This window comes from Diospyros lotus, chromosome 7 (assembly GCF_014633365.1).
Source record: "Diospyros lotus cultivar Yz01 chromosome 7, ASM1463336v1, whole genome shotgun sequence".
Taxonomy (NCBI): Eukaryota; Viridiplantae; Streptophyta; class Magnoliopsida; order Ericales; family Ebenaceae; genus Diospyros; species Diospyros lotus.
The window spans coordinates 6,737,740-6,761,928 of NC_068344.1; the positions used below are offsets into that span (position 1 = coordinate 6,737,740).

Here is a 24,189-nt window from a genome sequence, read left to right on the forward strand (position 1 = left end):
TATTTTGTATCATATTAATACATGGGTGTCATTAAAAGTGTCACAAGAGAGTGTCAAAATAGCATTTTCGATAAGCATCTTATTTGTGTATTATTTTTAGTTAAAAACTTTTTTATTGGTCGAAGATAAATATATTATAATTTGTAATATTTTATTAACAAATAAGAGTGTTTTGTAACTGAAAACAAGATATAAAAACTACACTAATAAGAATTTGTTTGTGAAGAAAAAGGAAAATAAGAAGAAGAAGTTGAAAAAGACAAGTATTGGAGGGTTTTATAAGCCGAAAAATTCTTTAGAGTCAGACATATTGATAGGCAATCTTATTGAATGGAGACTAAATGACTAAAATGCTCTCCTCATATTGTAATGTACTTTTTTTAATGTAATGTGGGTGAAAGTATGTTAGTCTTTTAGTTTCCATTCTATAAACATGTATGTCAACCTACATGTCTCTGTAGAAGAACTCAATGTTACAATGTTATAGCTGAAAACAAAGAATAAGAATTGGTAGAAGATTCTAGCAACCAAACTTCTATAATTTTATTGAAAATCAACTAAATCATAATAATAACTTAAATTACGTCTAACTAAGCCTAAAAATTTGTATCTATGGCCGTGTCATACATTTTGTTTGAAAGTAAAGTGTATTTACTATGCTTTAAGGCAATTGTTAGTATTACTTTTTGTATAATATAAAAATGTATTGCATAATACGAATGGTGAAAGGTGTCTCATACAACACTATAAGTCTTTATATATTACAAGTTTTACATTTTACAAAACACTCTTTAAATTGTTTAAGGTACCTTTACTCTTAGCTAACATAGACTTTTGCTTTTCTTATTTTTTTTTCTTGTTGTATTACAAACTAGCTATATATATATATATAAACAATAATATTAATAATCATTTTTAGAGAAATAGTTAAATTATAATAAATATATTTTTATAAGATGCATATATTATATATTATGTTTAATTTTAAACTCTTTTATTGGTTGGTGATGTGCTTAAAAAAACAAAGTGTATATATTATCAACTAATAAGAATATTTAAATATTAAAAATAAGATACAATAAATATATTTTATCAAAGAATAACGTTTATTTATTATACTTAATAATTATTTTTAAAAGAATGGTTTGTATTACATGTATAGAAATTGGGTTCTTCTATCCTATGCCTAGGACCAATTAAAGAGTGGGTGTGGCCTTAGGCAAAAATTATTTTAGTGGCCTTTTAATAATATAAATAAATAATAAAAATTTATTTTTCTTGTTTTTTAAGATGTAAAATTACTAATTAAATTTTTGTATTTAAATTTATAAAGTAAATATTTTTTAAGTAACAATATAACCAAATTACTTAGTCTTATTTGTAATGACTCGTTAGTGGGTCTAGAGTATTTATTAAAAATTTATTTCGTATGCCATATTTTGGGGGCATTATTGGAATTGATTATTTTTATATGAGAATATTAATTGTCAAATTTAATATTTGAACTATTGGGATTAAGAGGTCATTAGCGAAAAAGTTACATTAGCGAAAATATTATTTTTGGAATCAATGTATGGTGAATAGTTAAAAAAATAATTGTGTGGATGATGTGTTTGGGCCAAAGGTTAAAAGGCCTAATAGAATTGAAGAGTTGAAATTCATTTTATAAATTGGGTTGAGGCCATTGGATTTAAAATGAATTAAATATGTGTTTGTGTTATTTTATTTGGGGCCTAAGATGGAAGTCCATTTTATTTAATTGGGCTTTGATATGGGCTAGGGCCATGCATATAAATGTGGGTTTTGTTTAAATGGGTTATAATATATATATATATTGGAAAATATGTTAATAAAGTAATGAAAAATGAAGCAAATGACTAATAAGGGTTTAATGCATATGTTGTGTTTGAAAAGGATGAGGGCAAATGAGGAATTTCATAATTGGAGAGAATAAAAAAAAGATGAAAGAAAAAACAAATGATGCAAAATGACCAAAATTAGCATGAAATATTATGTGTATGTGTGCATAAAGTAGGGGCAAAATGGTAAAAGCAAAGGGGTGGTTCGCATCCCACTCCCTCCCTTTCACCTGTCCATGCTTTCTTGTTTTCTTTTTCATTATTTCATTTCCAATCTCTCATTGCTTCTTCTTCTTCTTTGTTTCTTCTTCATTTATATCTTCTTCTTCTTTCATTTTTCTACTTGCTTGGAGCTTCAAGGAGTGAGGATTTCAGCTTCAATTGAAGGCTTCTCTTCTTCTTCGATTTTTATCAGCAAGGCAAGTTTCTCTTGCATTTGTTTTTTTTGGTTATATTATGCAAGTTTTCCCCTTCTTTTGGTTAGAATGCCAAAATATGTCTTTGTTCTTCATTTCATTGTTGTTAAAATTATTTTTGTATTAGTTATGTGATTATCTTCATTTTTTCCTTAAATCTTGTGGCTTGTCTAAATCTTTTATTGGGTCATGTTGTTGGTCTCGTTGGGGTTTGTTCACCTCATTTTGTGTTCAAGAAATGACATTTGTGGGCTAGGAAGCTAGTGGTGGTCATTTTGGGGTGTTTCAGGTTCATTTCGTGCTTTCTGTGTGCGTCGAGTCGACTAATCTTTGAGTTTAGTCGACTCAACAGAGGCCAGTTTTCTCAAATTTTTGTGCCAGTCCTCATCCTAGTCGACTCAGCAATCTGCTTAGTTGACTAAGCCATTTCTTTTAGACTGCGCACCTTGTGTTCTTTCGATCATAACTTTTTGTCATGATATCAGAATTAAGATTTGTTTTTTATGTTGTAAACCTAACTCAATAAGATTCGTTTTGAGATAAGATATGAATCATTTTGATTTAAATAGAGCTTGTAGTGCCTTTTTTAATTCGGGCCAAAAATCTAAAAATTTTCAACTTCTTAAATGCTTGTAATCTCTTCCCCAAACATCTTGTAGTGTTCAAATGAGTCTTAAAATTCTTCTTGATGATATGTGGGCATCTTAAGGGGAAGAAATTTATCATGTGTAATAAGAAATGAAAGCCATGAGACTTTTATAATGAATATATGTAATCAATTTGTTTGATATTGAGAAATGGTATGGAAATGAAACTCAATGAAGGATGTTAAATCTTGTGGATGAAAATGCCATGGGCTCATGAATGAAAATGATATTGAAATGTTTAAATGTGCTTGATGATCGTGATGTGAACATTTCTATAATGAGGCATGCATGTTATATTTATGTGAAGCCTCATGAGAATTGCATGACATTATTTTTGTGCCCCTATTATTATTTTGGCGCGGCAGCTATGTTTCGTAGGATGAGAAAGAAAAAGATATATATCCTATGGACCTTCTGACGTGAGTGAGGTGGCCATATAGCCCGATAGGCAATGCTCAAGCTAAGTGAATGGCTGATTGATGTTTATATATATATATATATGTGTGTGTGTGTATACATATATACATGCATGTGAATGGAAGGGTATGTGAGCTGATATGATTCATGTGAATGGAGGCTTTGAGAGCCGATGTGATCCATATAAATAGAGGGTCGTGTGAGTCGATGTGATGCATGGAAATCTATATGTTTATGGGAAATGGAATGTTGCATAAAATGCATAAAGGATGATGCCATGGGATGGTATTAATGATGGGAAATTAATAATGAAAATTTTATTATATTTTGGGGAGTCGAGTATACTGATGTGGGAATTTATTCATATTTATTGGTCATAATTGAGTAGTGTTTTTAGTATTTTATATGTGTTTTACTTAGAATTGTCCAGTGTTTTGAGTTTTTTTTATAGATATTTAATTGCTAGTATGTCTTGTTATTTTGTAGGAATACTACTTGGTGTTTATATTATATATATATGTAATTAATATTAAATAAATTAAGTGGCGTGGAGTTGTTGGAGATGGGCGCATGAAGTTTAAATATATTATAAGTGAATTAGAGGTAATCATGTGCCGTGCATATATATTATATAATAAGAGATTAAATTGAAGTTGAGATGGGCTAGGGCATGTGCGTTGCAGTGCATACATGTATATATTATATAAATATGAGAGGGATAAAAAGAAAGGGGAACGGCGAAACTTATAAGGAATAAAAGGAAGCAAGTGTGTAGACCATGTGGCTTATCAAAGTTGTAATATCCCGAAAATTGAAAAAAAATAAATAAATGATTATTAATTTGGTCGGGAATAATTAATAATTGTTAAATATTTTTGGGTTTAAGAGAAATATTGATTTAATTTTTATTTATGGTGATTATTGAATATTTGTGGGTTAAAAGAAAATATTAATTTATTTGAAAAAAATAATTATTAATGGAAGTTCTGGGCGTTGGAATGCCATTTTTAGAAGGTGGCCGAGGGTTCCTTTAAATTTAGTTTGGTGTGTTTATATGCTGAAGGGAGCAGCTGGCCGAGTGGCACGCGGGCGAAAGGGAGGCAGGTGAGGCGCGGGATCGAGCCAAGGAGTGACGCGCACGCTGGGAAGAAAAATTAATTTTTGGGCAGCAGAGGCAGCCCAAAACGGCGCCGTTTTGGGGCGCTAGTGCCAGCCCACTGCGCAGCCAAGTGGCGCACGCTGGCGCGCCCAGCGGCTGCCTCTTCCATGCCTCTTCCTTGCACGCAATTTAAGGCCAATTTGGCCAAGTATTTGGCTGATTTTTCTTGGGTATTAGCCGGTAATTTTGCTACTATAAATGCTTCTAATTGAAACTAAAATGGGGTTAAAACAGTGAGCGAAGCAGAGAGCTCGGAAGAAGAAGAAGAAGAAGAAGACGCTTTGGGGCTGGAAATTAGGAGAAAATTTTGTGGTTTAATAAGCTGGGTAAGTAAGTTATTATGTATTAATAATTTCGTACGGTTCGATTTTAATTATAAATGTGATTTTGTTAATTTGGGTGATTATGCTGTGTTGGGTGTGTTACACGAGTGCACTGTGTGCAAGGGTGAGCTTTCTGTGTGTATAATATTTTGATTGTGAGGGTTGTGTTGCAGTGAGTGTGCCGAGAGCTAATTTATATATATATTTGTAAATAACGATGTAAGCAGCAGTGGTCTTGGCTGATTATATAGATATACATATATGGTTCCTGTTGGCTCTGTTATTGCACGAATGGCCGCCATGGCAGGGGAGCTTGTTGTGGGGGTTTATATATGTGTTCGAGGATGCCTATATATAAATATATATTGATACACATGCAAGGGCAGGTGTGTGCAGTGAGCAGGGAGGGTGTGCGTGTGTATGTTCACTGGGGAAGCTTAAGATAATTAATGGGTGTGTTCATTAGGTGTGTTCATGAGGGGAGAAATTGAAGTGATATATTTATATATATGTATATATAATGTTGAAAGATGAAATTGGAGGCAGCAGCACGTCCATGTGCTCTTGGAAGTGCTTAAATATATTTATATATATATGTATATATTTATGTAAATGTTGCTTAAAGATTATAAATATAATTTGAGTTATCTAAATAAGTAATAATAGTAATAGGAATGATTTAATTTAAAATAAATATGAGATTTATTGGGATTTTATTTACGGTGTGCCTACGTGGGATTTTAGACGGTTAGATTTAATTAATGCGAGCTACAGGTTTTATTAATCGCTCTTAAACGTTTTACTTCGCAGCGGGAGTGCAAGGAAGAGAAGAAACGGCCGTGTAAAGGCAAGCTCCTAACCCTCTCCTCGTGCTTTTCAATTCCCGTGAAAGACCCCGTGATTTCTTGTATTTAGTCTTCTCCCTTACTTTGTTTTGGCACTTAGCCTTATCTGTTGAATTATTATTCATTTGTTTTAATTAAATTAAATCCGAGACTTCTAGCATTTTATTTGTTGTGAGCCTATGGGGGTTTGTACTGCCCCCACTCCTTTCGGGAATGATGCTGAACCGGTTTGGGGACTAGGTTCTTAGACGTGAGGGTTAATTTACGATTTTATTGAGTTTATTTACAGTTTTTCTCAGATTTATTTATGGTTCGGTTAGAGCTATCGAGCAGTAGGGTAGGGGTCGGTTGTTGGTGACGTTGGGGTAGACTATTGTACGGCCCTGATGTGGACCGTCGGGTGGACACTCCTTGTCACTGACCGTTGACCGGTGTCGGGCACTGCTGACTAGCTCTACCGGTATGTGATTTACTGCACGTTTAGATTTATTATATTGCTGTTCATGACTTGGTATGCACATGGGTATGGGATGCATGTTGGGATATTCATTTATTGAATATGCTTGGACACGGACATTCTAGTTTGGTTAGGTTGCATCTAGCGCGAGCATATGCATGGCGTGTGGTTTACTATGTGGGCGGAGCATGGCCTGATGCCTGGATGTATGGGCGCCTTGTATCACATTGATGCTCACTACGCCATTGCATTTCTATGTGCATTGCATGGATACTGGTAGTATTTAGTTCTCGGACGGGAGTACCGTTCCGATGGAGCCTATGGCTCGGTTGTCGGGAGTACCGACGGATACAGGTGACGGGAGTACCAGCCTGGGACAGCGCGCGCAGGTTTGTGGAGACATTTGTTGCCTTTCAGGGCAGCGGCAAGTTGGTATGGGACTTGGGTGCCAAGTGTCTTATGTGGGCCCCAAGGACCGGTATGTGCTTTTATTTTGTTATGTTATTGAGCTGTTGTGTTGTAGCGTCTCATGGCTTGTGTGTACCTGGGGGTTTATTCTGGGGTGAGATTTCGGGTTTTGTGTAGCCTTCAGCCTTTTCTTTCTTATGCTTGCTGAGTCTTTCGACTCACCTTGCTTTCCATCATTCTAGGTAGCGACAGCGTTGACCATAGCAAGGGAGTCAGCTTTAACGGCAGAGTCGGTGTGGTGTACAGGCAGTCTCGTCAATCCCTATCCACTTTGATGTCTAAGTAGAATTTACTCTATTATTTTGTACTGTGCCAGGTGTTTTCTCGAGTCTTGTGTATGTCGGCACAGGAGTTTGTGTTTGTTTATTTATCTTGTGACCGCTGTGTTAGCGGGGTACTCATAGTGCATGCATGTCTTGAGCTTTGCTTCCGCTGTTCTTATTTTGGCATATGCATGCCGGGGTGGTCTTTGTCTCGTGTTTCATTATTTTTCTCCTCCCGTAGGAGCTCCCATTTGGGTAGTCTGGGTGGTTGGGGATATCCGAGCGGGGGTGTTTACAAAAGTTGTCAGGAAATAAAATAAAAAATAAAAAGAGGCTAAGTAGATAGCATGGCGTGATGATTGTCTAAATTAAAGAAGAGCAGAGCGTGGGAATTATTATTTTATGCCCAATAGTTTCCAATAAATATGGGAGAAGCAGAAGAGGAGGAGAGACTCTGGAGCTTAGAGAGAGGAAATTTGAGGAGAAACATACGCGAGAGAAGGAGAAAAATTGGAGCCTTCTAGAGGATTGGTGACAGCATCCTTGTGAAGGAAATCTACGCATAAAGAGTTTTATCTTTTTCTCTCATTTCTTTTAAAGTCTATATTTATGTTTATTTATTATGTTATGAATTTTATCGTTTGTAAAATGAACTAAATTCTGTAACTAGGGTATTTTGATGTAATCTAAATATGACAATTTGATGTTTATGGAGTGATTTTCTTTATTCATACAAGTGTTTATTATTGTGCTTAATGCTATCAAATACTTGGCCAATATTTGATTGATTTGTTGATATAAATTTAGACTGAAAGAAAAAATCTATAACTCGATCTAGATAATAAACACCACAAGAATATAATTGGAACGGAAGTAAAGATTTGACTTGTGTGGTTAATTACTTTTGCATGAATAATTAAATCTGGATTATCAACTATTTAAATTAAATTGGATTATTTAGGTGAAACCAAGATCCCCTGGTGCTCTCAAAAACTTAAAACTCTTCATATTTATTTTCTGCGTTATTATTTTATTTTATTAATTAATCCCCATTAATCAATTGTTTAAATAACATTTGGGTTAATATAATTTTGGTAATTATCACCCAATCCTCGTGGGAACGATATCCTACTCACTACTCTATTACTTATGCGATCTACTGGAATCTGGTTATACCCTGAATAACCATCAAGAAAACAGTAATAGTCATACCCAACAAGTCTCTCAAGCATTTGATCAAGAAAAGGTACAGAGAAATGATCTTTACAGGTTGCCCTATTCAGTTTTCTATAATCTATGCAAACTCTCCAACCAGTTACTGTCCTCATGGGAATTAATTCATTATTCTCATTTTGCACAACAGTCATCCCACCCTTTTTAGGTACCACATGCACTAAACTAACCCGTGCACTATTAGAGATATGATAAACAATTCTTGCATCTAACCATTTTAGAATTTCAGCCCTTAGTACTTCTTTTATATTAGGATTTAATCGTCTCTGATTTTCAATGGCAGGTTTATGGTTATCCTCCATTAATATTTTATGCACACACACTGAAGGGCTAATCCCCCTAAGGTCAACAATTGTCCATCCCATGGCATTCTTTCTCAATCTCAAGACACACAACAGTTTTTCAAATTAACTATCAGATAAAGTAGCATTTACAATCATAGGTAAAGTATTATTTTCTCCTAAAAACACATACCTAAGATGCAGTGGTAATGGTTTCAACTCAAGAACTAATGCCTGTACATTAGAAGGGGGAGTGAGTGGCTTACATTTTCCTAACTCTTCTAAATACCTACCTTTGTGCTTAAACTTAACACATGGACTCTCCAAAGCAATCTCTACTTGTGCAATCTCTACATTGTCATCTCTCATTGTTCCTGCACACACTAAACAATTCTCAAGAGGTTTCTTAGGCATTTATGTCTTAAAAACCTCTATAGTTAACTCGTCAACATAATCTATTCTTAACACATGATCAATGAAAGAAGGATATTTATTTGCTTTAAATAGATCAAACTCTACCTCTTCTTCACCTATTTTCAATGTTAACCTACCATTTTTCACATCAATAACAGCTCCTACTGTGGCTAAGAAAAGATGTCCAAGAATGATAGGAACTTCCATGTCTTCATCCATATCCAAAACAATGAATTCAATTAGAATTATGAATTTTGTTACCTTCACAAGCACATTTTCTAGAATTCCCGATGGGTACTTCACCGATTGATCAGATAACTATAAGGAAATGGTAGTTGGTTGGATCTGCTTAAGTCCAAATTTCATGCACACAGATAAAGGCATCAATGAAACACTCGCACCTAAATCACACAAAGCTTTAGAAAAATCAATATCACCAATAGTACAAGGGATAGAAAAACTCTTTGGATCTCTCAGCTTTGGTGGTAGTTTCTTCTGAATCACAGCACTACATTCTTCAGTCAAGGCAATGGTCTTGTAATCCTCCAGCTTCCTTGTGTTTGACATAATTTCTTTCAAAAATTTTGCATAAGCGGGAATCTGTGCTAAAGCATCTGCAAATGGAATGTTAACGCGCAACTGCTTAAAAACTTCAAGAAATTTTTCAAATTGTTTGTCAACCTTATTCTGTTTTAAGCCTTTGAGAAAAAAGATAGGAGGAACATAAGGTTTAACATGTGGTATTAGGGATGGTGTCTCGTTCTGCTCATTCTTATCACTAATCTCAACATTATTCTTTTTATCAACATTTCATGTAACATGTTTGCTACTTACCTCACCAAGTTGCATACCACTTCTCAATGTCACTGCCATGACTTCATCTCTTGGATTCACCTCAGTTTTGCTAGGCAATTTACCTTGATCTCTCGGATTTATGGCATTTGATATCTACCCCAATTGAACCTCTAGATTTCTGTTGAAACTGGCCATCTGGTCTACTTTTGCCTTCAGCTTTTCAAACATCTCCACAGTGGCATTCGCTAATGGTGGGTGTCGAATCCAACAAATAATAAATTCTTGCTTTTAAAAATGTAAATTGTGATAGTGATGAGCAAGGTCGTATCCACAAGGATTGGTTAGATTTATTCCTTTGAAAAATTAAAATAAATAGAAAAAAATGATTGGGGGTTTTGAAATTTGGAATTTGAACAATTTAAAATAAAACAAATGCAAGGATATCAATTAACAGAAAATCAGTTTAAGCAAGCATCCAGTCCAAGGTATAATCTTAGAGTTGATTTGAGAAATTGATCATTGATGCAAAAATAAAATCCTCTATTCTTTCATTAAATTGGTTATGGTTATTAACAAGCTCTAATAACCTATCCCTCCTTACTTTGATGATAATCAAGACAAGCTCATTGATTATTTTTCTTGTTAATAAACAACCCTAAACAAGGTCTTAAGGTTTAATTTATCAACAACTTTAATTACTAGAAAGACAACCAATTCTAATCAATGAATACACAAACTCGATTCATTTAAGCTAGATTATATATCTCCTTAACATAAATTGAAGATTTATCCGTAATCAATTATGTTAATTGCCACCAATATTAGAGCATCTAAACAATTACGGATTCAAATTTCTAATTGGTGATATATTGTTCTGACAATTATACAACGGGTCCTTTATATTAATTAATTGAAACAATAATTTCAACAAACATAAAAGATATATAAATAGAGAAAGAATAAGAGAATAATAAAAATCAATTCGATCTCATAATTTTTGCAGAATCAAAACTTCGATTATTCTTGTACTGGAATAAGAGTTTAGCAATCCATTAAAAGTAAAAGAAAACACCTAAGAAAGAGAGAAAAAGAGCCATTTGAGGGAGAAGAGAACAAGCGCCCTGTGTCGTCCGTTCTTCCCTGCGTGCGAGGACTCTTTTCCAATTCCCCAATTTGGCGCTCCCGTGTGTTCCTCTTAATTTCGCCGCCTCTATGTTCTTTTCTCCTTGCCCATAATATATTATTAATATATATTCACAGTGCCCTAGCCTTCTCCAAATTGAACATGGGCCCCACTTCAATTGGTTATGCAATTTGGCCCTTCTTGGGCCTTCAAACGCCGCTTCAATCTCCAATTAGCCTTTATTATTTAATGTTATATGGCATGGCCTTCTATATAATAATATATAAATGCATGCACATGCCACCCTCCAATTTTCTTTAATTCCACCTTCAAAGCTGGACTTCACGGCTTCATTGATTGCATTCCTACAAAAAGAATATATAAAAAATTCAAATAAGAAAAATAACAAAAGAAAAATTAAATAAAATATATATAATAACAAGAATGAAATTTATTTTTTTATTTTTAAACATAATTTATTAAATTTTTCCATTAATGTCTTATATATAAAATATTATTATAAACAAGCACTATAAGACCTAAAAGATGTTAAATAAACTAAATGTTAGGAGAATAAAATTATAAAATTATGAATTTATCAGCTAACTTTTCAATTGCCAACTCCCAAGACGACTTGCTTCCTGATTGCTATTGCATCACTTCTTGAGGTCTCAGTTGAAAACCAGGAGAATTGTTAGGCCTAAAATTACTACTGCCACCCTGATCCCTTTAGGAAAAATTGGGGTGATTTCTCTAACCTATATTGTAGTTGTTAGAAAATGGGTTATTTTGCTGGTTCTACCTATTAGAATTTGAAATATACTGAGCTTGCTCAACCTGCATACAATCAGAATTCAAGTGAGCATTCTCATACCAATCACAATTACTGGCAAAATTGAAATTAGAATAAACAATATTGACATTCCCCAACTTATCAAACATTTTTACAAGATTGTCTACCTTGGCGTTTAACATATTAATGCCATCAACTTCATACATACTTGAGGCTTTCTTAGGCATACCTCTCTCAGTAGACCATTAATAATTGTTGCAAGTCATTTCTTCAAGCAGCTCATAAGCATCTTCTATAGACTTACCCATTAGTGCACTCCCTGCAGCAGTTTCTATAGTGATTCTAATTGAATGAGATAGACCATTATAGAATGTCTGCACAATCAACCAATCAGGAAGACCATGGTGTGGACACCGTCTTTGCAATTCCTTAAACCTTTTCCATGCCTCATACAAAGATTCACCATCAAATTGAACAAAACTAGTAATATCATTTCTAAGTTTAACAGTCTTACCTAGTAGAAAATACTTACTCAAGAATGCTTGTGATACGGCTGCCCATGTGGTAAATGAATTTGGAGCTTTTGAATTCAACCACACCTTGGCCTTATCTCTCAATGAAAAAGGAAACAGTCTCAGTCTGATTGCATCCTCACCAACGTCGTTCATTTTGATGGTGTCGCATATCTCTAAAAAGTTTGCTAAGTGTGCATTAAGATTTTCAATTGGATTTCCACCAAACTGCCCCTGCTGAACCATTTGAATTAGTCCTGGTTTGATTTCAAATTTATTGGCATTGACTGCTGGTCTCAGTATGCTGGCTTGAGCTCTAATTGGGTCTGGCATGGCATAATTACGTAGCAATCTCTGATTTTGCTCTTGGTTCTGGTTGTGATTTTCTGCCATGACTGTAATAACCCATGTGTAGAGAAGGTTGACACGTAATTTCAATGAGTTTAGAACACCGAAAAGTTGGTTTTATAGCAATTTCAAGTACCGAATCGACTGTAGGGAATGCCTTGGAGTGAAATTATCTAAAGAAAATTATATGGTCTCGACGAGCGTATCGAGATAGGATTTATGGCATCGAAAGAAATCGAATTCGGAACAGTTTTCGGTATAGCTAAAATATAGCTATCATTTAGGCTATAAAACCGAATCGTTGTAGGAGGTTCCCGAAAAATTAATGGAACCCTAAGGGGGCTCCGGTTTTACGTAACGAGCAACCCTTCAGTGGTTTCAGGATGAAACAACAGCCGGTGAAGACACCGGGGCGAAATCGTCTTTTTAACTAAGTTTCGAAATTATTAATTTTGTGTTTTCAGTATTAAAATGAAATTTAATCCAGTGTTTGAGGGAATAATTGAAATTATGGAGTTGCCCAAGTGATATTAGGGTAAAATAGAGGTTTAATATGTAATTTTTATAATGTAATATATAAATTTATATATATATATATATATCTATACACAGAACATAGCGCGAGAGTGGCTATGGCCAGCTTCTGTGAAGCTTTAATGGCCGAGATTTCTGGCTGAAAATTAGGAGATTGTGGCAGCGGGATTTAAGGAAAATGTGAATAGGTAGCGTATGAAGATCTAGAGCAATTAATGTGGAGTAGCGACCAAGGCAGGGACGTGTATAAATAGGGTGCTTTCGGCCGAGAGAAAGGCAGAGGAAGCTCGAGCTTGAGCTCGAGAGAGATGAGAGAGATGGAAGAGGGTTCAGGGAGGCGCAAGGAAGCAGCGGAAGTGGCCAAAGTTAGCCGCAAGAGGTGGATAGCAACCATGGCCGCAAGCCGCGGCCATGGCAGCTCGAGCTCGAAGCTCTCAAGCTATGGGTCGGCCAATGGAGGGCAAGCTAGCGAGTAGGAGCAGCCGCGGTGACGCTAGGGGTGTGCGACGATGGACGGTAGGCTCGATGGAAGCCGAGGCAAGGGGCGACCGCTCGAGGAAAGTTGCAGGCGGCCATGGCCGCAAGCTGGACGCGAGCTCCAGCAAGCCACCGCGATGGCAGCTCGCGGCGACGGCAGTGTTCGGTAGCAGCAGCTGCATCGGAGGTCGGCGGGGGTGTGGGCAGCAGCCGACGAGGCTGGAGGAAGCCGCAATGGCGGCTGGCGGCAGGCGGAGCTGTGCGCGCATGAAGCTGGTTCATGGGTCACGTAGGGAAGAAGGAACAGAGGCGCGGTGCAGAGAGAAGAAAGAAGAAGAAGAAGAAAAAGAGAAGGAAGAAGAAGAAGAAGAAAGAAGGAAAAGAAGGAAGAAGAAGAAGAAGTTTCAGGGTTCGCGCGGGAAGCAGGGGAGAGGAGGAGGAAGAAGAAGAGAGGGAGAAAGAAGAAAAGAAAAAGAAAAAGAAAAGAAAGAAAAGAAAAGAAAATAGGAAAAATGATGGGAAAAATTCTAGAAAAATCCTGAAAAATAGGAAATTATGTTTTGGTGATATCCCGGAGATTTTGGTGAGAAAAACGACTCAGGCACGCTTTTCGAGAATATTGCACGCAAATCGAGGAAATCGGAGATGGAGGTGGAGGAATGTTGGCACGTGAAGTGTGGAAGGTTTTTAAGAGATTTTTTTTATTGTTTATTATTATTTTTTTATTTTATTATATATATATATATATAGTTTACAATCAAATATATATAAATAAAGTTGAGAATAGTGGGTTGCCAGCAACCCAGTTGACGTTATTATTTTTTTTATTTTTTAATTTATATATATATATTCTTTTAATCAAATATATAACAATTAAAATAGAAGATAAAATACACGAATGCAGAAATTACAAAACTAAAATAAAACAAATAAAAATATAAATAACATCAAAAACTTTAACAGAAAGTAAGTTATTATTATTTAACAGATTATTATTATTTAACAGAAAGTGGGCGACAGAAAGCGAGTGGAAATTGGGAGTTCTTGCACGAGGATTGAGGCAGCAACAATTGAATGAGTAGGTTATAGAAGGCTACTCTTCTCAATCACTCGATGGCCGACCCATTATTTTTTTTATATATTTTTTTATTCAAATATATAACAATGAAATAAAATGGAGAGTGAACACACAAACGTAGAATAGAAAATTAATAAGAAATATTAAAAATACAACTTATATACTAACATGTACACAAAAGATAAAATATGTAAAATTAAAAGAAAAAAATTAATACAAAATAAAACAAGTTTAAATTAACAAACAAGTTATTTGATATTGATATTATCAATTGTCGAGTCTCCGGTAACGGTGTCAAAAATTTGATGGTGATTTTTTCTAATCATGGATGATTTTTGTTTTTGGCTCTTCTTTTGATGGTTGTTTAGCTAATTTGTCTCAAGTTTTGCAGCGTTGTGAAGAATCAAATTTGATTTTGAACTAGGAAAAGTGTCATTTCATGGTGCAGGAAGATTTTAGGTCATAAAATTTTCGCAAGGGGAATTGAGGTGGATAGGGCAAAGATTGATATTATTGAAAAACTACCACCACCTACTAATATGAAGGGAGTTAGGAGTTTCCTTGAGCATATAGGATTTTATCGACATTTTATCAAAGATTTTTCTAAAATTACTAAACCTTTGTGTAACCTGTTGAATAAGGACGTTGTCTTTGATTTTGATACTGATTGTTTAAATGCTTTCAACAAGTTGAAAAATGAGTTAGTGTCGGCACCTATCATGGCACCTCCGGATTAGAGCTTGCCATTCAAATTAATGTGTGATGCAAGCGATTTTGCTTTGGGAGTTGTTCTTGGTCAATGAAGAAACAGGAAGTTGCATGTTATTTATTATACTAGTAGAGTTTTAAATGATGCTCAATTGAATTATGCAACTACTGAAAAAGAATTACTTGTTGTTGTGTTTACTTTTGATAAATTTCAATCTTATCTTATAAGTTCCAAGGTGATCGTGTATACAGACCATTCAGCAATCAGGTACCTATTGACCAAGAAAGATGCCAAACCACGTCTGATTCGGTGGGTTTTGTTGTTGCAAGAATTTGACATTGACATCCGGGACAAGAAAGGCATGAAAATTATGGTGGCAGATCACTTGTCTAGATTGGAGGTGCAATCCCAAGCCTATGAGGTGCCAATTAATGATTACTTCCCCGATGAACAGTTACTAGCACTATTGATGGTTTCTTGGTATGCTGATTTAGTAAATTACCTGGTGAGTGGCGTTATTTCTCTTTGCATGAGTTACCATCAAAAAGAAAAAGTTCTTGTGGGATGTGAAGCAGTATTTCTGGGAAAAGCCACTGTTATACAAGTATTATGCTAATGGCATGATTAGAATATGTGTGCCAGAAGAGGAGATTTGAGATATCCTTGATCATTGCCATTCCCTAGAGTGCGGTGGACATTTTAGTACCCCTAAGATGGTGGCAAAGATATGGCAGTCCGGGTTCTATTGGCCAACCATGTACCAAGATGCTAGGCACACTACAAAAAAAATAATTTTTAGTCGCGATTTTTTTGGCATTTAGCGGCGGTTTTCAAAACCGCCACTGATACAGTCGTCCGCAGCATTTTTTATCAACCGCTAGTATAACTGCCGCTAAGTGATATTTTTAGTAGCGGTTTGAAAACCGTCGCAATTAGCGGCGGTTTTTTAAATTTAGCAATTTAATTGAATTTAATATTAAATTATTTAATTTAATTATCAAAAATAATTTAGCGGCGATTTCTTTTTAAATTTTTTGCGACGATTTTGAAACCGCCACAATTTACCGCATGTAAGCCAAAAGCAAGGGCGCACCAGGCCCTGTCCCTGCACGCGCCCGCCCGCCCGCCCACCCACCCACCCACCCACCCGCTCACCCACTGTGCCTACTAGAATAAATTCCAACAAATGTAATCCTCTCCAAGTTTCATACACGCGTACACGCGCGAAGTTAGCTGATCTGCAAAGTCACCTTGTAATATACTCGCGTATATTAATTATAAAGTAATCGAATCACTATTTTTCAGAATTCACTTTGCATCCACAAACTCAAGTTTTTTTAAATTACACTTAGCCCCAAATTAAATAAAATAAAGAAATAATTTTATTTTTTATTGAATTGAATTGAATTAAATTAAATTAAATTAATTGAACTCTCAAAACACCTAAAAAAGAGTTAATATATTAACTTAATTAATTGAACATAAAATGTTTTAAACCAATTAATTAAATTAAATAAATTAATTGATTAATTAATTTAAAATTAATTAATTAACTGATAGATTTAAAATAAATAAATTATTTAATTTAATTGAATGAAATTAAATAAATTAATTGATTAAAACATAAAAAAATTTAGATTATTTTGTAAAATTTTATTTTATTTTTAAATTATTTTTTTTTGAAATTTAATTTTTTATTTTTTATTATTGAATTTTGCCACCGCTAATTTTTTTTTAATTTTTTATATTATTGAATTTTGCGGCGATTTTGACAAAACTGCCGCTAAATTTAATTTTTGATTTTTTTATTATTGAATTTTGTAGCGATTTCAACAAAGCCGTCGCTAAATTTAATTTTTAATTTTTTTATTATTGAATTTTGTGGCGATTTCGACAAAATCATCGCTAAATTTAATTTTATAATTTTAATTAATTAATTTTGCGATGATTTTTGGAAATCGACGCAAAAAACCCATTTTTTTGTAGTGGCAGTATGTGGTCAATTGTGACAGATGTCAACGAATGGGTAACATCACAAAAAGGAATGAGATGCCTTTGACTAGTATGATGGACGTGGGACTATTTGATGTGTGGGGAATAAACTTCATGGGCCTATTTCCGTTATCCTTCAATAATCAGTACATTCTAGTCGCTGTGGACTGTGTCTCCAAATGGGTTGAAGCTATTCCGACCCAAACAAATGACTCTCGGGTGGTGATGAAATTCATGAAGAATAACATCTTTTCCAGATTTGGAGTTCCTAGAGCTATTGTTAATGATGAAGGTTCTCACTTTTACAACCGGTCCTTTGACACATTGTTAAGCAAGTATAGAGTAACACAGAAGGTTGCACTTGTTTATCATCTGTAAGTGAATGGGTAAGTAAAACTAGCCAACCGGGAGCTAAAGCATATTCTGGAGAAGACTATGAATCGTTCAAGGAATAATTGGGCTACCAAATTGGATGGTGCACTTTGGGCGTACCGGACAGCTTTCAAGACACCTGTAGGCATGTCACCATATAGACTGGTCTTTGGGAAGTCTTGCCACCTACCAATTGAGTTGGAGCACAAAGCATACTAGGTTATTCAAAAGCTAAACATGGATTTGAAGGCTGTAGGAGGGAAGAGATTATTATAATTGAGTGAGTTGGAAGAGTTTAGGTTGAATGCTTATGAGAATGCCAAGCTCTACAAAGAAATGACCAAGTATTTGCATGACAAGTATATCTTGAAGAGAAATTTCGAGATTGGGCAACAAGTACTTTTTAACTCACGATTGAAATTATTCCCGGGCAAGCTTCGGTCTAGGTGGTCTGAGCCATTCATGGTGACAAAGGTGTATCCTTGTGGAGTAGTTGAGGTTCATAGCGAAGCCACTGGTGCATTTAAAGTAAATGGGCAGCGATTGAAGCTGTATTTTGTGGGCGATGTGGTACCCAAAGGAGTCACTTACTCCTTGAAAGACCCCAACAAGCGCTTCTTGGGAGGCAACACAAGCTCTTTTCCCTTTTTGTTTTTATTATTTCTTTTTAGTTTTGTTGAATAGATATGGCGAATAACCTATTCTTGTGATGTTGTGCAGGTTTAGAAGAAAGGAAAATAAAGACGATTCAGTTTGAACTAGCATAGATATTCGTAGTGTTCAATTATGTGGCTAGAGGAGTATTCATTTTTCACTCTTTCACATTTGAGGACAATATGTTAAATAAGTTTGGGGGGTGGATTTATTAATTGTTGATATATGTTATTTGTTTTGCTTGGGTGTTTTGATGTGAAAAGGTTTCTTTTTTTGCAAAACTTATATCAAGTGCATATTTGTCCAACTCCCCTAGACTAGAAAATTTGTGAAAGATAAAATAAATAGAACCTGTTATTTGGAATCATGACTTGCACTTGGGTTCTTTATTGTGTTTGACGTTGAGTCTTTGATTTGGAATGGACAATATCTTATAAAGAAAGATTAAGCATACTTGGGTTTCAAGATCGTTGAAGTACATGTTCTTTGCGAAATTCTGTGAGTTGTGTGACTATGCATGAAAGATAAATCTAATGTTTTTCTTGTAATTATTCCTTCTGAGCTAGGCCTAAATAGGGTTTAAGTAAATGGGGTGAAAAATGTTGAGCGAGATGGAGCATAAAATGCACTCGTTCAGTCAACAAAAAAATAAATAATAAATAATAAAAATAAATAAAAATGAGATGAAGCATAAAATGCACTCATTCAAAAAAAAAAAAGATAGAAAAAGAAAATCCTACTTTGCTACCTTTGTTTGTAGTAGTGAGAATGAATGGTTGCAAGGATGGTTGTTGCAATATTTGATCGTGTGGGATACATGACAAGGCATGATTGAGTTTAGAGTTTTGTATGGATTCTTGAACTTGGGAATGTAAGTATGCTTAGTTTTCTTTATTTGCTATTGTTGCATTTTGGATTGAAGATTTAGATGTGGGCATAATAAAGGATTAGAATGTGATGAATGATTCCAAATATATGTTTTGTGCTTTGAGTATAGAATTTCTTTTATTTGCTTGAGCACAAGCAATAATTCAAGTTTGGGGTGCGCCAAAAACTTGATGAGAATTTTTCGCAAGTGTACGGATTGCACAAGTAATAGAGTAGTGAGTAGGATATCGTTTCCACGAGTATTGGGTGATAATTACAAAAATTATATTAACTCAAATGTTATTTAAACAATTGATTAATGGGGATTAATTAGCAAAATAAAATTGTAATATCCCAAAAAAAAAAACAAAATAATAGGAATAATAATAATATAACCATAATAATAATAAATGAAAAAAATGAACTTAAATCAATTGTGTGCACTGTGCTCGTGTGCGTGGAAGCTGTGGAATGGCTAGTGGCCATGTTTTTCAAAGAAGAACAGAGAGTGAGAGATTGAGATTGGGAAAAAGAAAGAGAGCTGATGCGAGAGAGAGAGAGAGAGCTCAGCCCAGAGGGAGAGATCGAGATCGAGACCGAGAGAGTGAGAAAGAGAGATGGAATGAGGGAGAGAGGGTGGTGGCAGCCATGGAAGCTTCGAGTGAAGCTCGGCCATGGCCGCCCAGCGAAGCGACAGCAGCCGAGAGGGAGCGACGCGAGCAGCGGCAGTGGCAGTGGCAGCAAGCGCGGTGGCACGCGGAGGCCGGCTAGGGGCGGGCGAGGGTAGCGCTGGTCGAGGCGACGACTGGTGGAGCTCGGCCGCGACAGGCGGCCGCTGGTGCGCTGTTGCAGGAAGAAGAAGGAAGCCGCGGCCGCGCGGAAAAAGAAGAAGAAGGGAAGAGGAAGAAGAAGAAGAAGAAGAAGAAAGGAAGAAGGAAGGGAGAAGAAGAAGGAAATAAGAAGAGAAGAAGAAGGAGAAGAATGGTGCGCAGGAGCAGGGACGCGGAGAAGAAGAAGAAGAAGAAGAAGAAGAAGAAGAAGAAGAAGAAGAAGAGGAGGAGGAGGAGGAGGAGGAGAAGAGAAAAGAAAAGAAAAAAGAAAGAAAAAGAAAGGAAAGGAAAAAAATAGAAAATGGGGCGATTTTAGGATTTTGTCGGCATGAAAAGTGATCAGGTACGTGGGTAAAAATTAGTCGAAGCATGTCATGTTTAAATTATAAATTTTTTTGCGATTAAAATTAATTAATTTGAGACCCGGTTGTGTTATTTGCTAGGAAATGATTTAATTTGCCTCGGGAGCTTAAGAGAGGTCGGAATCAGCTAGTTTCAGGCAATTTCCAATCCCTTTCCTCGTGTTCTTTAATTCCCGTGAAAGACCTCGTGATTTCCTATATTTTATCACCTCCCTTACTTTAATTCGGCACCTTGCCTTATTGGTTGAACTATTATTCATCTGTTTTAATTTAAATTAAATCTGAGGCTTCTATAATTTTATTCGTTGTGAGCCTACGGGGGTTTGTACCGCCCCCACTCCTTTCGGGAATGATGCTGAACCAGTTTGGGGACTAGGTTCCTAGACGTAAGGGTTTATTTACGATTTTATTGGGTTTTCTTACAGTTTTTCTCATATTTATTTATGGTTCGGTTAGAGCTATCGAGCAGTGGGGCAGGGGTCGGTTGTTGGTGACGTTGGGGTTGACTATGATACGACCCTGATGTGGACCGTCGGGTGGACACCCCTAGTCACTGGCCATTGACCGGTGCCGGGCACTGCTGACTAGCTCTACCGGTATGTGATTTACTGCATGATTAGATACATTGTATTACTGTTCATGATTTGATATGCACATGGGTACAAGATGCATGTTGGGATATTCAATTATTGAGTATGCTTGGACACGGACATTCTAGTTTGGTTAGGTTGCATCCAGTGCGAGCATATGCATGGCGTGTGGTTTACTATGTGGGCGGAGCATGGCCTGATGCCTGGATGTATGGGCGCCTTGTATCACGTTGATGCTCACTACGCCATTGCATTTCTATGTGCATTGCATGGATACTGGTAGTATTTAGTTCTCGGACGGGAGTACCGTTCCAAGGGAGCCTATGGCTCGGTTGTCGGGAGTACCGAGCGATACAGGTGATGGGAGTACTGGCCTGGGACAGCGCGCGCAGGTTTGTGGAGACATTTGTTGCCTTTCAGGGCAGCGGCAGGTTGGTATGGGACTTGGGTGCCAAGTGTCTTATGTGGGCCCCAAGGACCGGTATGTGCTTTTATTTTGTTATGCTATTGAGCTGTTGTGTTGTAGCGTCTCATGGCTTGTGTGTACCTGGGGGTTTATTCTGGGGTGAGATTTCTGGTTTTGTGTAGCCTTCAGCCTTTTCTTCCTTATGCTTGCTGAGTCTCTCGACTCATCTTGCTTTTCATCATTCCAGGTAGTGGCGGCGTGGGCCATGGCAAGGGAGTCAGCTTTAACGGTAGAGTCGGTACGGTGTACAGGCAGTCTCGTCAATCCCTATCCACTCTGATGTCTAGGTAGAATTTACTCTATTATTTCGTACTGTGCCAGGTCTTTTCTCGAGTCTTGTGTATGTCGGCACAGGAGTTTGTGTTTATTTATTTATCTTGTGACCGCTGTATTAGCGGGGTACCCATAGTGCATGCATGTCTTGAGCTTTGCTTCCGCTGTTCTCATTTTTGTGTATGCATGCCGGTGTTGGAAATGTATGCCCTAAAGACACATTTTGTTTAATTTATGGTAATGATGTTTCTTTTATTCAGTTTATGGCACATATATTATTTGCATTTAATTGTTGGAAAAGTGTCCACGCTATTAAGTAAGTGATTCATGTGATGGGTCGTTCTTCACAGTTAGGCATGAATCATAGGTACTTAATAAGCAAGAAAATATTACTCTTGATCTTTTGATAGAACTGGGCATTCTATCATGATAAGATCATTGTGCAATAGATCCTAATGGAGGATGGCTTGCCTTAGCCAGTAAACAGTCCGTTTACTCTAATTGTACAAGCCCATTCGGAATGCGTAGAGTGGACCTGTGATAGAAGCTAATGACAAAGTACTAATTATCATGGAGCTAGTCTATCACTGTTACTACGTGGACGAGTACTCTAATACTTGAGTATTAGTTGGTGGTCTAGTGAACCTAGATCTATATTCTTAGATTCACTGTAGGTGAGGTCTATTAAAGATCAATATCTTTTTGAGTTGGGAGTATGGTTTCTAATTAGCTAAGACAGACTAATACAAGATAGTTTCTGTGATTCACCCCTTGTGATTGTCCAAGAATAATCAAATAATCCAGGGCCCTGGGAACGTGACTTAAGAGTGTGTGCTTCTGGGTAGCTCCCAGTGATAAGCAAGTACATTCGAGTAGTCACGGATTATTGGACTAGTGATCTAAGGATGGTAGAAATCATTTAGAGAGGTGTTAGTACATTATTTCTTTCTAAATGATGGGTGTTACATAGAGGGGTATTTTCATTATTACACTAGTAGGTCAAAGACATGGCATATGCAAAATTATTCGTGGGGTTAGTGTTACCATATGGTGATAGTTGGAACACTTAGAATGACAAAATATAGCTACTAGGTAGCAGGGATATTTTGGTCATTTTAGTAGCCGTGAATAATTTGTCTTTTGGTCCCCGGGGTAGCTCGATATAACTCATGTATTATTTAATACATTTAGCTTGTTGGATGAATTATATTAAGAGAGAATTATTTTATTCAGAATGGTCCATAATTAATTGGGCTAGAATAAAATAATAGTTCATTAGCTTTTAATTAATTAATTGGGCTAACCCAATTAGAAAATTAATTAAATGGACTTGGCCCATTAGGGTTTGGCCCACTAGGGTTTTAACCCTAGGGTTTTCCCTATATATATTCTCTCATTTAGTTGTTTTTCATCCAAGGTCGTTTTTACTCTTCTTCACCGAAAGAGAGGCCACGAGTTCGAGTCATACTTCGGAAGATCGAAAGAGAGCCTTCAAGTTCTGATGCGAAGGAGCCGAAGGATTGCAGGACATCTGTCGTCTCCACCACGCGAAGAAGCTCCCGCGCATCCGGCTCCCATCGCTCCATTCCGTCCGGTAATTCGCCAAAAAAGTAAGTCTCATAGATTCTAATAAATACGAGGAAAGGTTTTTTTTTTTTAAAAAAAATCGCTTCCGTTGCACACTATGTTTCCTCGGGATGATCCTTCAGCCGGGGTGGTCTTTGTCTTGTGTTTATCTCCTTTCTCCTCCCGTAGGCGCTCCTGTTCGGGTAGTCCGGATGGTTGGGGATATCCGGGCGGGGGTGCTTACAATATTGGTATCAAAGCGTAGTTTGAATTAGTTTTCGGGGACGAGTTCCTATACACCAAGGTTTTCGGGTAGAGTTAGGGAGGTCTAGACGAATCGAATAGGTTAGGCTGCGTTGAGTTGTTGATTCGTGTGAGAGTCTGTGTCCCAATTTATGTCCGTGCATGGGTGACAAGTGCACGTTAGGACGGGACCATGAGGTGGTATAAATGAGATTTATTTAGGACTTGTGCCTGCCCTAAGTGTTTGGGTAAGAGGTTGGAATATATTTGCTTGATATTTGGTGGTTTTTACAGATTTTGAGTATTCCCAATGGAACCAGAAGACCTAGATTCCCAGTGTACCCCTACCCAATTCGGATGCCTTCCCAGCATTGGATTGTTAATGGTGTCAGTGGTAACAGGAGTTTGCTTCTGGGTAGGGAGGCGGGCAAGACGAAGTGGAATACGATGTGAGTCATATATATCGTCTTGATGAGTTGTTTCAAGAGACAATTCACGAGATTTTTGGGGATTGTCGGAGAGACAAGTCCTGTTTGCCCGTGAGCACATGAAGGACATATGGAGGTGGCTGACTGTTGTAATTATGAATGATGTGAGACTTTGTTCCCATTATGATATTTTTGCCGAAGCGGTGGGGTAACAAGTTGTCATTTGGGAGTCTTCCTAGGGACCGGTACAGGACGTGCCCAAGAGTGGAGCACAACCTGGCACTCAGTCAGTCAAAGCCACTGTGAGGGTATTGTCATAGCCACCAGAGGGACATATTGGACCCAGCCCCAGCGTAGCTAGCAATGAGGACTTAGCGTACCTGGCAGAGGAAGCT

At 36.7% G+C, this 24,189-nt stretch overlaps 1 long non-coding RNA gene and 1 other non-coding gene across 2 annotated transcripts in view; both read left to right on the top strand.

The window, feature by feature from the left end:
• The window catches only part of LOC127805818 (uncharacterized), a 34,433-nt gene extending 12,705 nt beyond the window's left edge, over positions 1–21,728 (top strand). Inside the window, exon 2 of the long non-coding RNA XR_008024192.1 lies at positions 21,572–21,728. This is a non-coding gene — a long non-coding RNA (uncharacterized LOC127805818). The remainder of the gene's footprint in view (positions 1–21,571) is intronic.
• On the top strand, positions 11,890–11,996 carry LOC127807029 (small nucleolar RNA R71). Its single transcript, XR_008024566.1, has one exon. It is a non-coding gene; the product is annotated as a small nucleolar RNA R71 (small nucleolar RNA).
• Positions 21,729–24,189: the final 2,461 nt, after the last annotated feature.